Genomic DNA, 16,681 nt, shown 5'->3' on the forward strand with positions numbered 1-16,681 from the left:
CTAGATGTAGGTCGAGTTTGACCGAACCAGGATAAAATCTTGTGTTCTTTGTGTGTTTGCTTTGAGATTTGCAAAATCATTCAATATTCCGCAGAAAGTTATAAAAGCACTATTCACCCCCCCCTCTAGTGCTCGTTGCCTCGATCCTAGTGCACTTTCAGCTGCCACACCAATTCAGCCCATCAGCCGAAGGAACCAGCTCATTCCCATCTCCTTTAGCCCAGCAGCAGGACCTTCATCAAGGTCTTCCCCTTCTTCAGTCCAGCCACAGCAGGAAAGCCCAGCCAGCCAACGTTTCCACCTTCAACGGCTGCTGCCACACCATTTCAGCCCATCAGCCGAAGGAACCAGCTCATTCCCATCTCCTTTAGCCCAGCAGCAGGACCTCCATCAAGGTCTTCATCCTCTTTAGCCCATCCAGCTGCTGTCATTCACCTTCTTCAGCCCATCAACAAGAGGTCCAGCAGGTTGCCATCGTTTTGCCTTCAGCCTACCAGCAGAAGATCCAGTACTTCCCCATCTTCTTCATTTCCCTCCTGCAAAGCTCCAGCCCCATTGTAAGAGGTCTCTTCTATCGTCCTGTTTGTCTTCACGCGTCATTTTAATTTCTTGTTCTTAGTTCTTTTTTTTTTTTTAGTTATTTTCTGCAATCTTATTTTGATTTCACAGTGATTGATTTTGATGGATTTTGTATTTGCTACAGAGTTAGTTGATCTATCATATGGATACCCGTTCAAGTTAGTTCGTGTTGTTAATCCTTTTAGATCCAATCAAAGATCGGATATTTGTTTAAACTCATGTCCGTATTGGAACTCCCTTATAATTGTGAACTGTCTGAAATTTCTGTGGATTTTAATTTGAGAATCTGGAACATTCATATTCTAGTGAACATATATGATGCAGTGCTCATTCCTGGTGGATTTTGATCTGACTCTATGCCTGTTTAATAATTCAGCTGAGTGGAATTTCATTGAGAATCAATGTTGCGGATAGTTTCAATCCACGACTGGAATCTTGAATAGTTGCCATTTTGGTGATCACTGTTCACCACATTTCTGATTAAATTGCTAAGTGCTGCAAACTTTGATCATTTTCTGGTGCAATTTTGTTTAGATGCTGGTATATCTGTGTGATCACCTGCTGAAATTCTGGTGAATTCAGTCCCTTTACCATCTTGTAGCTATTACCATAACGTCACTAATACTCGCAGCATCAATGGCACCTTTTCTTTCATCCTCATTACACCTTCACAGTATCATTGAAACAGCCCATAGTTCCCACAGTGCATTTCCTGCACATTACGTATGTGTAGTATTTACCATCTTCTGCAGGTATGCAGTCTTGACAATCGGCTATGTTCATGAACGGATATATCCATATCCGTTCATGATCTCTATGCCATCTTTTGCACACTTCATTATTGATATATGGGGAAGCTCCATACCCATTTTTATTGAAAAATACATTATAATTTGAGAAATACGGCTGTGTGAAATCACCTACAGAAACTGTATATACCTATATTTTCTGATTTTACCCATTATATGGAATTTTCCTTTATATGTATATTTTCTTATTATAGGTATATATATATCGATATGTATGTATGTCTACCTATATGTATACGTATATATATATATCCCTTCATGTGCACTTGTTATCACATATATTTTTCTTTTCTTTTACTTTTTTGTGAATATATCTTCATTACCATATATCATTTAGCATAAATTCAAATATTTCTATGTCTACATATATATCTTCGTTGTATATAGTATATATACCCATTTTCTTGGTTATCTTGTACTAATTCTCAATTTTGCAGGAAAGTCTGGAGGAGGCTGATTCTTTTTCATTATGTATTTTTATTTCATTTATTTTGACTCACGTCAGAAATGTAATAATCAAACTTGGAATAATATTTACTTTTATTACTTAGATTAGGATGCATCTCATATAGTTTGATTTTTGTATTATCCTGATTCTATGATGCATATATCTAAATTTTCAAAATTCATCGTGGATGAACACGAATGGCATGTGCACCAACTCTTAGAGAGTTGATGAACTCGGTGGAGTCCATATTTACGGCCCTAGTCGGAATATGGACGAGACCCAGATCCATCATCTCTCTACCAGTCACATTGAGCCTACACTCTTAGGCTATCTTAAAAATGCACATCATATTTCTAACTTTTCAAAATATTGTGAATTAACTCAAGTAAGCTCTAAACATATTCATGGCCACAGTCAGAATATGTGAAGGATTTACTTTGGCTTAATCCACATTTTTCCAACCAATTTTTCAGAAATCTTTTCAAAGTGCATTCATTTATTCAAATCATCTGCATCATCTGTTTTTCTCATGATTTTCTCAAGAGATTTTCACTTCATGGAATCGATTTCTCAAGAAACTATGAGGATTTCCGAAGTTGGATTTTCCAAATCAAAGTTTTTTTTGTGATTTTCCCTAAAAAGTTATTTTCTTAAGATCCATTTTCAAAAGAAATTTTCATCTTTTTCAAGAATCAAAATCGATTTTCAGAGATTTCAAGGACAATATTTTCAGGATTTCAATTTCCTAAGTTCTGAATTTTCTTCTCCAATGAGTTTTCCTATAGATTTTCACTCATTTTTCTAAGAAAATTCTCAAAGTCTGAGTTTTCCTGACAAGTGTTTTCCTTTTCAAATATTCATCTTTTCTCAAGAATTCCTTCAGTTTTCCTGAGATTCTCATTTCTTCATGATTTTCTAAATCTTTATAAACTTTCTCAAGATTTTCTCGAGATTCTCATCTCTTCAAGATTTTCTAAGTCTTTATAAACTTTCCCGAGATTTTCAAACCTTCTTCGTCTGAGTTTTTCTGAGAGATTGATTTCCATCTTTTCCTGAGAAATGCTTTTCAACTCCAAATGTTTTCTAAGCATACATCATATTTTCCAATTTACATTTTCCAAAATTTTCATAGCACATGCCTGAATTCTTTGTGCATTTAGGATAGAACACAATTTCGATAATTTTACTAAGTCAAGCACAATTTTGGTCCTTGTTTCGATTACCCCTCCCTGTTAAAGGCGACAGGAACGGTCGAACCTCGTACCGACAGGTCGAGCCCCATCCCATGGATTTTCCCACAATTTTCAAAATGGAGGCGAGTATTTCAAAACAATTTCCAAAATTCGGTCAAGTTTGAATCGCAAAAGCATTTCCCTCTCTCTTCCGCAAGGAAGGGAAGACGGGAAAAATTTTGCGACGATAACAGGTTTGGCGACCGAGATGGGACTGTTTTTGTTTGATCCAAAGTGTGCTTGACTTAATTCAATTATCGAAATTATGTTCACAAAATGTCAGCTCTTTTACTTCTGATGTCATGCAAACCTAGGAGCCTAGATTTCGACCTAGCTGACATTGATTGCATATAGATTAGGCATGGTTTGGTAGGACCAGATTGAGGAGATATTTTCATGCTCACATAGACTTAGGTCTAAACATAACTCTCCTCGATTTAGGATCTGAATGCAAACAATGTATGCTTCTTCAAAGATTTTCAAAAGTCTATCTCTTTAGGTTTTAGAGCCATCTATTTCTTGCATGTGATCATTTTTTTTTAAAACTCCATTACCTATCATTACCTGGTCTTCACGTTGCTGGGCTCTCTTCCAGAACCCTAGTTCGGGACAGAGCCTCACAACTGGGCCAATTATTTGGGTTAACGCCCCCTACCACGTACCGCGGGCCACAGTTCGAAGTATATTGGTAGGCGCTCAACGATGTTGGAAAACCTTACCTTAGAACCGGAGTTGAAATTATATGCCACGTACCTCGAATTTCGGTTCGGGTATATCGGCATAACTGGATTGGACAAAGATGATCTGAGCCTAGAGTTAGGATTAAGGTCCTACAGCTGTTTTCAAATTGATGCATTTAGAGTCAGCCTTTTAGGGAGTGCTGTATGTGCATAAATGTTTGTGCAGAATGTGATTGTTCATATTTTACCTCTATTTTCTTACATTTTTTCAAAAATATTTTCAAATATCCATATTTTCACCTTTTCCTTTATTTTCTCAAACCCTGGAAGATTTTCCCAAATATCCAATTTCTTTCAAAACTCCAGGTGATTTTTCATTCTTCCGTTCCACTAGATCTCGAATTTCCAGCTGCATTTTCATCCTGCCTGCAATTTTCCAAAATCATATGTTTTCTCTCATTGGATTTTCAATTCTTTTGTATATTTGCAAAAATTCTTCACCTTATTTTCCTCGTGCATACCTTGATTATTGCAGTGGAAATTGTTTACCCACTTGCCTTCTCCTTATTCTAAATCCGTTTGCGGATTGTTTTCCAAGAGATATCTCTTTCCTTCAAAATGATGTTTTTCCTCGTGGTTGACGACCTTGCCTAGGTAACAAGGCACATTTTCCGTTGTTATTTCTCTTACAAAGAATGACAACACAATTGTCCTGATTTCAGCGGCGACTCCATCCCTAGTAATGGGATATTCTTCCAATTGTTTACCATATCGCCAATAATCATTTTTCTCCCAATCCAAAATTCCCTTAGAGTCTAATCAAGACTTTATCCTGTAGAGAGCATCCACAACATTTGATGGTTCGAACAAGATCAGGAAAAAGAACAACGGCATCTCAGTACTCCTCAGCCTCAGAAGAAGATATGGGCTCCCCGCGACCCGTCAGAAGTCAAGAACAACAACAAGAGGATGATGGCATAGATCCTCAGATGTACGCGATGTTTCAGAAAATGATGAAGAGGATGATGAGTGAGCAGGCTGGCACCAACTTAGACAAAAATCCATTCAGTCAGAAAATTAGAGATTGTGTGGCCAAGAAATCAACCAAGGAGCATGTTCAAGATACTTCGGACGAAGAAGAATCAGCAGATGATACCGAGGAAGAATGCGAGATCATTCATGGAGCAACTCGCAAACCAAAGGTCCAAGCAATAGAAAAACCTCTTCAAGCACAGTTCAAAGAAATGGCCAAAGTTGTTAAAGACCTGCAAGCTCGCGACAAGGGCAAGAAAGTCTTCACTAGCGAGGATTTTTATGATGGATTAGAAGGAGACGAAGAACTGGAAAACCTGCCCCGCAAGTTCATCAAGTTCGATGGTTCTGGTGATCCCAAAGCCCATCTCGCCATGTTCTTCGCCGAATGTTCCAAATTCAACAGAGACAATAGGGCCCTATTTCTCTGTTTTCCTCGTAGCTTAGAAGGCACTGCCGCCAAGTGGTACTCCGAGCATATCAATCCAATCGAGCTGCGAGAATTCGATAAGGTGGTCAACCTATTCATTGAGCGATTTCTGTTCAATACTGAAGCGCTCCCAACATTGAGCCATCTCTGCAATCTAAGGCAGAATGAAAATGAAAAGGCAAGGGACTTCATTCGCAGATGGAGAGAGACCTGCAACAAAATGAGGGATCCTATATCAGAGAGGCATGCTTTATCGCTGATCCTGAACAACTTCTCACAACCTTTGAGAAGTCTTATCTCCACCTTGCCTTCCAAGTCTTTCATAGAGCTTACTGAACGAGCCGAGTGGCTCGAGATGGGGTTGGAGAATGGTGTCTATGATGGTATCACCCTCGTCAAGAACAATCTAGATCCAAAGAAAAAGGCAAATTTCACCTCCTCCGCCAACATCAGCCGCAATGACAACAAAGGTAGTAAGGGCAACCATGCGGATCGAGAGGAAAGACAAAATAGCAAGCTATCTCAGCCCAACTTTCCACAAAAGAAAAAGATAAAGCGTGAAGGTTGGAGTAATGATCGTGTGTTCACTCCTCTCAAACAAACACTCGAAAAAGCCCTTGAATTCATGATGACTAAGGGATTAGTGAAGCTCCCAAAGGCCACAACGCCTCCCACCATCATGGGAAGATTCAAGAATCAGTTTTGCAAATTCCATCAGGCAGTAGGGCATGACATTGATCATTGTTTTGTCTTCAAAAATATTGTTCAGGATTGCATTGACAAGAGCCTCCTTGCTGAAGAGGAAGAAGAAGACGAGCTGACCATCTTGACCAAGCCTTTCCCAGATCATTCAGAAAATTGACGATGCTAAAGTTTCCTGCTTTCTCTCTTTCGTTTTGCCAGTCACCTCGTAGGGGCAAGTCCGCCCAATTTTTGCAACCCTTTTGTCGAGTGCTTATAAATATGCAATTTTTTGTTATCAGTTCTGCTTATCAATAAAATGTCAATTTTCTTCATCCAATACTTCTTTCTTTTGCCCCATTAGGGCACCTGTTTTCATTTTAAAGAATCTTCTTTGCCTATTCTTTTCAAGATGAGGGGCAATCCCAACATCATTCATGAGAGAAATGAAATTACCTATGAGGGTTTTTCAAAAATCGTGAAATTCTTGAAAATTTTCTACAAACATCTTCGTTATGATCACCCAAAAGTTTAATATTTCGGTCCAATCTTTTTCAAAAATCAACCATCGCGGTGATCTTCTTTTCTTAAATTGGTTTCGAACCATTATCTTTAAAATCAACCCTTGTGTTGATTTTGTTACGACAATGAAGCAATACATGATACTTCAAGTACAAGGTTTTGATGATGAGCAAGTGGAATCAACTGCATTTCAGCTAAGGCTATGAAGAAATTGAAGAATTCAGTGAAGAATCCTTGAAGACTAGTGTGCAAATGTTTAATTCATTAAAAGTATTAGATTCTTGTAAGAGCCTTACTTAGAGTGCATATTTAGGTTGCATTTCACCTTAAAAGTCTTTAGAAAATCTTTTCTAAAAGAAACTCATTTGAAAATCTTTTTAGAAAACTCTTTTCTTAAATTTTCATGTTTATTAGTCGACCAATAGACTTATCAGTCGACTAATCCTTTCGCGCCATATTTTCTAAAAAGTCATTCTTGTCAAATTAGTCGACCGAAGGTTTTTTTAGTCGACTGAACAGAACATGTGTTTTCTGGAAAATTAGCAGCAGTCGACTAATGGTTTTTCAGTCGACTGAACAGAACATGTGTTTTCTGAAAAATTAGCAGCAGTCGACTAATGGTTTTTCAGTCGACTGAACAGAACATGTGTATTCTGAAAAATTTAGCAGCAGTCGACTAATGCTTTTTATCAGTCGACCGAACAGAATGTTTGTTTTTCAGAAGTTTTTAGCAGCAGTCGACTAAAAGGTTTTTCAGTCTACTGATGATATTATCAGTCGACTAACTTTTCTCCAGTCGACTAAGTTTCAAAAGTTCAAATTTTCAAACGGCACGATTAACAGATCAGTCGACCGACGATAACTGTCAGTCTACTAATAACTAACTATTAGTCGACTAACTGATGTTTCAGTCGACTAATTTTGTCGTTTTCCTGAAACTTCAAAAAGGCGTGTCTTTTCATTTTTCAAACGTTTTGATTGTTCAAAATGGACCGTTTTGACACCCTTTCATACTCTCAACGTATGGAATCTTTTAACTACAAATATGAGTACATTTTACACTAAAAAACAACAATTCAATCGATTTGAATCTTGCTTTTCACTCTTATTCAGTCAAGTATTGATTTTCTCACTCACGTGATATTTTCACTTTAATTTTTCACTCAAATCACTTTGAGAGATAGTGAATTTGTGAGTAGAGTGTTTCAACAACCTCAAAATCCAATTGCATCTCATTTGCATTCAAAAGGAAGGCTCATAGGTTGTATTGTAAGTTGTTATTTCTTTTCTGTAAAAAGAAGGACTCCTTGGTGTAAAGGAGTTGTTTGCTTTCAGTGGGATTGTTACTGAAAGTGGGACCGGTTATGGTCTGTGTGATCTTGTAGTTTACAAGGTTGATAGTGGAAAATCTCAAGCAGGTTTTGCTTGGGGACTGGATGTAGGTCGGGTTTGACCGAACCAAGATAAAATCTTGTGTTCTATGTGTGTTTGCTTTGAGATTTGCAAAATCCTTCAATATTCCGCAGAAAGTTTTAAAAGCACTATTCACCCCCCCTCTAGTGCTCGTTGCCTTGATCCTAGTGCACTTTCACTTGGTATCAGAGCACAGGTTTGCTATTACTTTGATTTGACCATCATCTAGCATGGCAACTACAACATCTCAGCACAAAGAAGGAAGGTCCTTTGTTCGTCCTCCTCTCATCGATGGAACAAACTATGGATACTGGAAAGTAAGAATGACAATATTCCTGCAATCTATGGATCTCGATATCTGGAGAGTTGTTTCAGAAAAGTACCAAACTCCATCAACTGATTTCAGCTGATGGACCGATGAAGAAAAGAAGACTGCTTCACTTAATGCCAAGGCAATGAATGCCTTATATTGTGGCGTTGACAAGGTAGAGTTCAATCGCATCTCTCAATGCTCTACAGCTAATGAAATCTGGCATACTCTTCTCGTAACACACGAAGGTACGTCAAAGGTAAAAGAATCTAAAATTGCTTTTTTAGTTCATAAATTTGAATTGTTCAAAATGAAGCAAAATGAATCTATATCGGACATGGTAACTAGAATGACCGATATAACTAACACTTTGAAATCCCTTGAAAAAGAATATTCACAAGTGGATTTAGTCAGAAAGATTCTAAGGTGTTTAACTCCTGAATGAGAGAGAAAAACCACTGCTATTGAAGAAACAAATGATCTCAATACTCTCACTCTTGAAGACTTAGTTGGTAACCTAATGGCATATGAGGTCCAACTTCAAGACAGACAAGAAGAAGAGCCTAAAAAGAAATCTCTTGCTTTTAAGGCTACTTCTGACTCAGAAAATTCTGAAGAAGATGAAGATGAAGATATTGCCCTCATCACAAGGCAATTCAGAAGATTCATCAAAAAGGGAAGATTTCAAAGAAAGACAAAGAAAGCAGATTCTTCCATTCCCAATGAAGTAAAGTGCTTTAACTGCAAAAAGGCAGGACATATCAAGAAAGATTGTCCTCTTCTCAAATTCAAGCCCAAGGACCAATTCAAGAAGAAAAAGGCATTTCAAGCATGTTGGGATGATAGTGACTCCTCTTCCGATGAAGAATCAAATGAAGAAATCACCAACATGTGTTTTGTAGCACAAGAAGATTCGGTAAGTCAATTTGACTATGATGAGTTATTTGAAGCATTTAATGATTTATATGCTAAATTTAAGAGTCTTAGTTCTAAAAATAAAGAGTTAAAAACTGAAAATTTAACTCTTGACTCTCAAAATAAAGTGTTACTTCAAGAAATAGAAGATCTCAAGAAGGAAAATTCTTGCCAAGCACTTGAGATAAAAGAAATTGGAGTTAGAACCAATCTCTTACAAAAAGAAATATCTAGTCTTAAAGAAAAGTCAAATGATCTTCTTTCTATAGTGACCAAATTTACAAATGGTCAAGAGAATCTAGAAAAACTTCTTGGTTCTCAAAGATGCTTGGTTAATAAAACCGGATTGGGATATAGCTTCTTTGATACTCAAAATAGACCAAACTATGTGGTGAAAAATCAAAAACATTATTCTCAACCTTTTGTTCATAAAACTAAATTTTCTAGTTCTAATAGAAATGCATCTAGAAATGATTATTCTAAATCCTTTTATAGAAAGAATAATTATTATCAAAGGAAACCAAAATCCAAATGGATATGGGTTCCTAAGACTAACTCTCATGGACCCGAAAATAGAAAGGGGTCAAATGCTCTGTTTTCTGATTTTGTTGTAGGTACACAACATAAGGAGCAAATGGATATTGGACAGCGGCTGTTCCAAACATATGACTGGAAGGCCGGAGTTATTTTCCACCCTCCAAAATAAGGATGGAGGAACCGTCACCTTTGGTGACAATAACAAGGGAAAAGTGATAGGTATTGGTAATATTGGTAATCCAAAATTTCCCTTGATAGAAAATGTTCTTTTAGTGGATGGTTTAATGCATAATTTAATATCTATTAATCAATTATGTGATAAAGGTTTTCATGTTTCTTTTGAAAATGATTTATGCTTAATTTCTGATTTTCAATCTAAAAAGATCATTTTTAAAGGTAAAAGAAGAAACAATGTGTATTAACTATATTTAGATGAATTACCCTCTTTTAATGAAAAATGTCTTATTGTTTCAAATGAAATTTTATGGTTATGGCATAAGAGACTTGAACATGTTAACTTTAAAATTATTTCAAAATTATCCAAGAATGATCTTGTAAGAGGCCTACCTAGAATACCATATAAAAAGGATCACTTATGTGATGCTTGTCAAAGGGGTAAACAAATCAAGAGTTCTTTTAAAGCTAAAGATATAGTTTCAACAAAACGTCCTCTTGAACTTTTACATTTAGATCTATTTGGACCATCTAGAATTCAAAGTTTGAATGGTAGCAAGTATGCTTTTGTTATAGTAGATGATTATTCTCGGTTTACATGGGTGATTTTTCTAAAAAGCAAAAATGATGCTTTTTCAGAATTTTCTAAACTTTGTAGAAGAATTACAAATGAAAAATCTACATCTATTATTAAAATTCGTAGTGATCATGGTGGTAAATTTAAAAATGAATCTTTTCTAAAGTTTTGTGATTTACATGGTATCTCTCACAACTTTGCTTTTCCTAGAGCGGCTCCACAAAATGGAGTTGTTGAAAGAAAGAATAGAACTTTGCAAGAATGTGCTAGAACCATGCTTCAAGATAAAAATTTACCAAAATATTTTTGGGCTAAAGCAATTAATACAGCATGTTATGTCTTAAATCGTGTTCTTATTCGACCAAATTTACATAAAACATGTTTTGAATTGTATTATGATCGTATACCAAAGATCTCATATTTCAAAATTTTTGGTAGTAAATGTTTCTTGTTAAATACCAAAGATAATCTTGATAAGTTTGATTCAAAATCAGATGAATCAATATTTCTTGGATATTCTTCTAGAAGTAAAGCATATCGTATTTTCAATAAAAGAACATCTTGTATTGAAGAATCTCTATATGTTGCATTTGATGAGAATTGTGAGCAGGTTATTCCTCTAAGCGAAGAAGAAGAAGCAATACTTCAAGAAGAACCCTTGATAGAGAGTACTTCTCAAGAAAATATTCCTCTTCAACCGGTTTGGAAAGAAGTTCCTAATCATCCACATGAACAAGTTATTGGTGAAATAAAGAGTGGTGTCCAAACTAGAAGGCAGTTAGAAAAATATATTGCAAATGTTGCTTTCATATCTAAATTAGAACCAAAGAATATCAATGAGGCATGTGATGATGAATTTTGGGTTTTTGCCATGTCTGAAGAACTTAACCAGTTTACTAGGAATGATGTTTGGGATCTAGTTAATAGACCAAAGGATCATCCAATAATTGGAACAAGATGGGTCTTCCGAAATAAGCTGGATGAAAATGGTGGTCATTCGTAACAAAGCAAGGCTAGTGGCACAAGGCTATAATCAAGAAGAAGGCATAGATTTTGATGAAACCTATGCACCAGTGGCTCGATTAGAGTCAATTCGTATGATGCTTGCTTTTGCTAGTTACATGAACTTCAAGTTATATCAAATTGATGTTAAGAGTGCATTTTTAAATGGACACATCAATGAAGAAGTATATGTAGAGCAACCTCCAGGCTTTGAAAATGAGAAATATCCAGAAAAGGTCTACAAATTGAAAAGAGCTCTGTATGGACTCAAATAAGCACCAAGAGCGTGGTATGAAAGACTACGAAATTTTCTAGAACAATCTGGTTTTTCCATTGGTCGGGTAGACTCCACTTTATTTATTAAACATTTTAATTCAGATATTCTTATTGTGCAAATTTATGTTGATGACATAATATTTGGTTCTACTAATGATTCTCTTTGTAAAGAATTTGCTAAGGCTATGCAGGAAGAGTTTGAAATGAGCTTGATGGGCGAATTAAACTACTTCCTTGGACTTCAAATAAAGCAAACTGAACAAGGAATCTTTATCAATCAGGGTAAGTATACAAAAGAACTTCTCAAGAGACTTGGGATGGACTCATCGAAATCAAGAAGGAATCCTATGAGTACAACTACTTCTCTTGATAAAGATGAAAATGGTAAAAGTGTAGATACTAAGCTCTACAGAGGTATGATCGGATCTCTATTATACTTAACTGCTAGTCGACCTGATATTATGTTTCGTGTTTGTATGTGTGCAAGATTTCAAGCTAATCCAAAGGAATCTCATTTAACTGCAGTAAAACAAATTCTTCGTTATTTGAAAGATACTTCAGATTTTGGTTTGTTTTACCCAAAATCATCTTCCTTTGATTTAGTTTCATATAGTGATGCAGATTTTGCAGGAAGTAAATCTGATCGCAAGAGTACTAGTGGAACTTGTCATTTCTTGGGAAATTCCTTAGTCTCTTGGTTTAGTAAAAAGCAAAATTCAGTATCACTCTCAACAACTGAAGCTGAATATATAGCGGCTAGTTTAGCATGTTCACAAGTACTTTGGATGAAACAGACATTAAAAGATTTTGGTTTAAACTACTCCACAACAACTATTTATTGTGATAACACTAGTGCTATAAATCTTTCGAAAAATCCTATTCAGCACTCAAGAACTAAGCATATTGAAGTTAGACATCATTTTTTAAGAGATCATGTGTTAAAAGGAGATATTTCGTTAAATTTTATTTCCACTAAAGAACAACATGCCGATATCGTCACTAAACCTCTTAAAAATGAAGATTTTATGAGAATTAGGAGAGAACTAGGTATTTGCTCGTTTTTGGATTTATAAAAATGCTGTTTTTTTGAACAAAATCTCAAAATCGCACTATATTAGTCGACCGATAAAATTCTAGTCGACTGGTGTTTTTATATTTTGGAATGTATCGCATCATATTAGTCGACCGATATAGTTCTAGTCGACTGATGATATTTTTTAAATAAGTCACACTTTTTTAAGTCGACCGATAAAGTTTTAGTCGACTAAATTTTTAAAAAAAAAAAATTTAAGTGAAGGGACTCGACACCCCTTGGATTTGTTTTTTAAAACCCGTTGTTTTTTAAAAGAGGCATCGTTTCACTTCGTATTTTTTCGTTTTTCTTAAAAACGAAACCCTTTAAACCAAAAACCCCTCTTTCTCTTTTGCCTATCTCTCTCTTCCGAAAAACCCTCGGAGTACCGTTCGACTCCATTATCGCCGAGATTTTCTTACCGTAACAGGGAGACGCCGGAAACTTGTGGCCGTAATCTTCAAACGCCAGAATCCTCTTGTAGTGACTGGCGCATCTTCAAAAACACGCCAGAACTCTCTTGCCGTGACAGTGCTTTGCCGGAATCCCCTTTTGTCCGACCTCTCCTTGCCGTCAGCCACCGCATCGTCCTTTGTTTTTGAACGCCGGAAAGCTTTTTCCCCTTGCCGGACGTTATTTGGAAGCCGACATTTTGGTAACCATGCCTCGCACGAAGTCTGCATCTGCAAAAGGTTTAGGTTCTCCTCCTCCTACACCTACTTCAAGACATGGTTTTTCACTAAGATTACTTCGCAACCTTCTTCTCTATGACACTTTTGGATCAATTTCTGCACTACCTATTTTACCAGGCCGAAATGTTCTATTTCACTTGTTTTTTCGTTACAAAATAAGAGAATTATTTCCTGGTATTTCACATCTTTTTGATGCTTGTGCAGATACCCTTCACTATCCTTTTCTTATTCACTTGTTTTACACAAATTTACAAATGAATCATGAAACTGGAGTTTTGTCTTCTCTTGTTCGTGATGTTGAAATCGAGTTTGATTCGAAATTGCTTGGAGAAATTCTTGAAATTCCACCTTCAGACACTCTTTTCAACACTATTGAATTGAATGATGTAAGAGTTTTTGAACAAATTCTTCTTCCAAAAGCACCTCACTGCCCTCCTTTCAAAAATACTAATCTTCAAACTCGTGCATGCATTGCTGGACGAATCCTTGCCCACAATGTTCTACCCAAAACTGGTTCTTTTGATTATTATTCCACAGATCTATCTATGGCTCTTTATGTTTTATTTGGGAATATTTCTGTCAACTGGGCCAATGTGTATTTTACAAACTTGTGGAAACAAAAACCATTTCTTCCTTATGGTTGTCTTTTAACCCGTATTTTTAGACATTTTAAAGTTCCTTTAACAAATGAAAAGTACATTGAGCAAAAAGAGTTCTTTGATCAAACAATTTTTAAAAGAATGAAAATTAAATATCTGCCTCCCTTAAATGTTGATCAAACTGAACCATCTGATCCTAATGAACCATCTATTTCTGAACCTTCACCTTCTGCGACACCTTCATCTCATGCAAAAAGAAAGAAATTTTCGACAAATCAAGACCATGATGAAGTTATGCAGAGACTGGAAGCTTTGGAGCTGCATCAACACACCTTTCGTGAAGATGTGACTCAACAACTTGCTTCAATTCAGAAGGATGTAACTGCCATTAAGGATTTGCTAAACTCTCTTTTCTGATCTTTGATCTTTGAAAACTTACTTTATGGGTTGTAATATTTTAAACTCATCTCTATTTCTGCTTATGCTATTTTTGCCCTTACTCTTTTTTATTCTGACAAAGGGGGAGAAAAAGATAAAGATAGCATTACTTTGAAATTGCAAGGAGATCTTGAGAAAAAGATGATAGCAATTACATTACAGGAGATCTTGCATGAGAAATGCAAAATTAAGAGAAAAAGAAAGCTTTGAATGAATGTATTTCTAAATGCATGAAGAAATGATGAATGGAAATGCAAACCAATCAATATGTATTATATGTGCTTTAAATGTGCTAACTTTTAATGTTTTGCAGCATATTGATAAGGGGAGTAAAATCTCCATCTATGCATCTAAATGCTTCATCTTTGATTAAGTTTGTCATCATCAAAAAGGGGGAGATTGTTACGACAATGAAGCCATACATGATACTTCAAGTACAAGGTTTTGATGGTGAGCAAGTGGAATCAACTGCATTTCAGCTAAGGCTATGAAGAAATTGAAGAATTCAGTGAAGAATCCTTGAAGACTAGTGTGCAAATGTTTAATTCATTAAAAGTCTTAGATTCTTGTAAGAGCCTTACTTAGAGTGCATATTTAGGTTGCATTTCACCTTAAAAGTCTTTAGAAAAACTTTTCTAAAAGAAACTCTTTTGAAAATCTTTTTAGAAAACTCTTTTCTTAAATTTTCATGTTTATTAGTCGACCAATAGACTTATCAGTCGACTAGTCCTTTCGCGCCATATTTACTAAAAAGTCATTCTTGTCAAATTAGTCGACCGAAGGTTTTTTTAGTCGACTGAACAGAACATGTGTTTTCTAGAAAATTAGCAGCAGTCGACTAATGGTTTTTCAGTCGACTGAACAGAACATGTGTTTTCTGGAAAATTAGCAGCAGACGACTAATGGTTTTTCAGTCGGCTGAACAGAACATGTGTATTCTGAAAAATTTAGCAGCAGTCGACTAATGCTTTTTATCAGTCGACCGAACAGAATGTTTGTTTTTCAAAAGTTTTTAGCAGCAGTCGACTAAAAGGTTTTTCAGTCTACTGATGATATTATCAGTCGACTAAGTTTCAAAAGTTCAAATTTTCAAACGGCTCGATTAACAGATCAGTCGACCGACGATAACTGTCAGTCTACTAATAACTAACTATTAGTCGACTAACTGATGTTTCAGTCGACTAATTTTGTCGTTTTCCTGAAACTTCAAAAAGGCGTGTCTTTTCATTTTTCAAACGTTTTGATCATTCGAAATGGACCGTTTTGACACCCTTTCATACTCTCAACGTATGGAATCTTTTAACTATAAATATGAGTGCATTTTACACTCAAAAACAACAATTCAATCGATTTGAATCTTGCTTTTCACTCTTATTCAGTCAAGTATTGATTTTCTCACTCACGTGATATTTTCACTTCAGTTTTTCACTCAAATCACTTTGAGAGATAGTGAATTCGTTTGTAGAGTGTTTCAACAACCTCAAAAGCCAATTGCATCTCATTTGCATTCAAAAGGAAGGCTCATAGGTTGTATTGTAAGTTGTTATTTCTTTTCTGTAAAAAGAAGGACTCCTTGGTGTAAAGGAGTTGTTTGCTTTCAGTGGGATTGTTACTAAAAGTGGGACCGGTTATGATCTGTGTGATCTTGTAGTTTACAAGGTTGATAGTGGAAAATCTCAAACGGGTTTTGTTTGGGGACTGGATGTAGGTCGGGTTTGACCGAATCAGGATAAAATCTTGTGTTCTTTGTGTGTTTGCTTTGAGATTTGCAAAATCCTTCAATATTTCGCAGAAAGTTTTAAAAGCACTATTCACCCCCCCTCTAGTGCTCGTTGCCTCGATCCTAGTGCACTTTCAGATTTTCTTTTCCAAAATTAGTGTTAAACCAATTCGTTTTCAAAATCAACCCTCATGATGATCTCTCTTCAAAATCAACCCTCGTGTTGATTCCCCTTTCAAAGATCAGCTCTCACGCTGATCATTCTTCAAAATCAACCTTGCAGTTGATTTCCTTCCCAAAATGATTTCTCACTTTCAAAATAACATTCTCCTTTTACTTTAAAGATCCCATGTGCAAACTTCTCATTTTGCTTTTATCATTTCAAAGGGATAATATAATTTTGTTTCCTTTCCTCGATTTTTAAGCATCAATAAAATTATTAAATTTGCACCATTTTATTTGCGTCTCTTTCCTTTTCACAATATGTCTCTTGTAAGGAACGATCTTGAGGACGTCTCTCAATCAAAAAGCCTGTCACCTTAT

This window comes from Nuphar pumila, chromosome 12 (assembly GCF_984573655.1).
Source record: "Nuphar pumila chromosome 12, dmNupPumi1.hap1.1, whole genome shotgun sequence".
Classification (NCBI taxonomy): domain Eukaryota; kingdom Viridiplantae; phylum Streptophyta; class Magnoliopsida; order Nymphaeales; family Nymphaeaceae; genus Nuphar; species Nuphar pumila.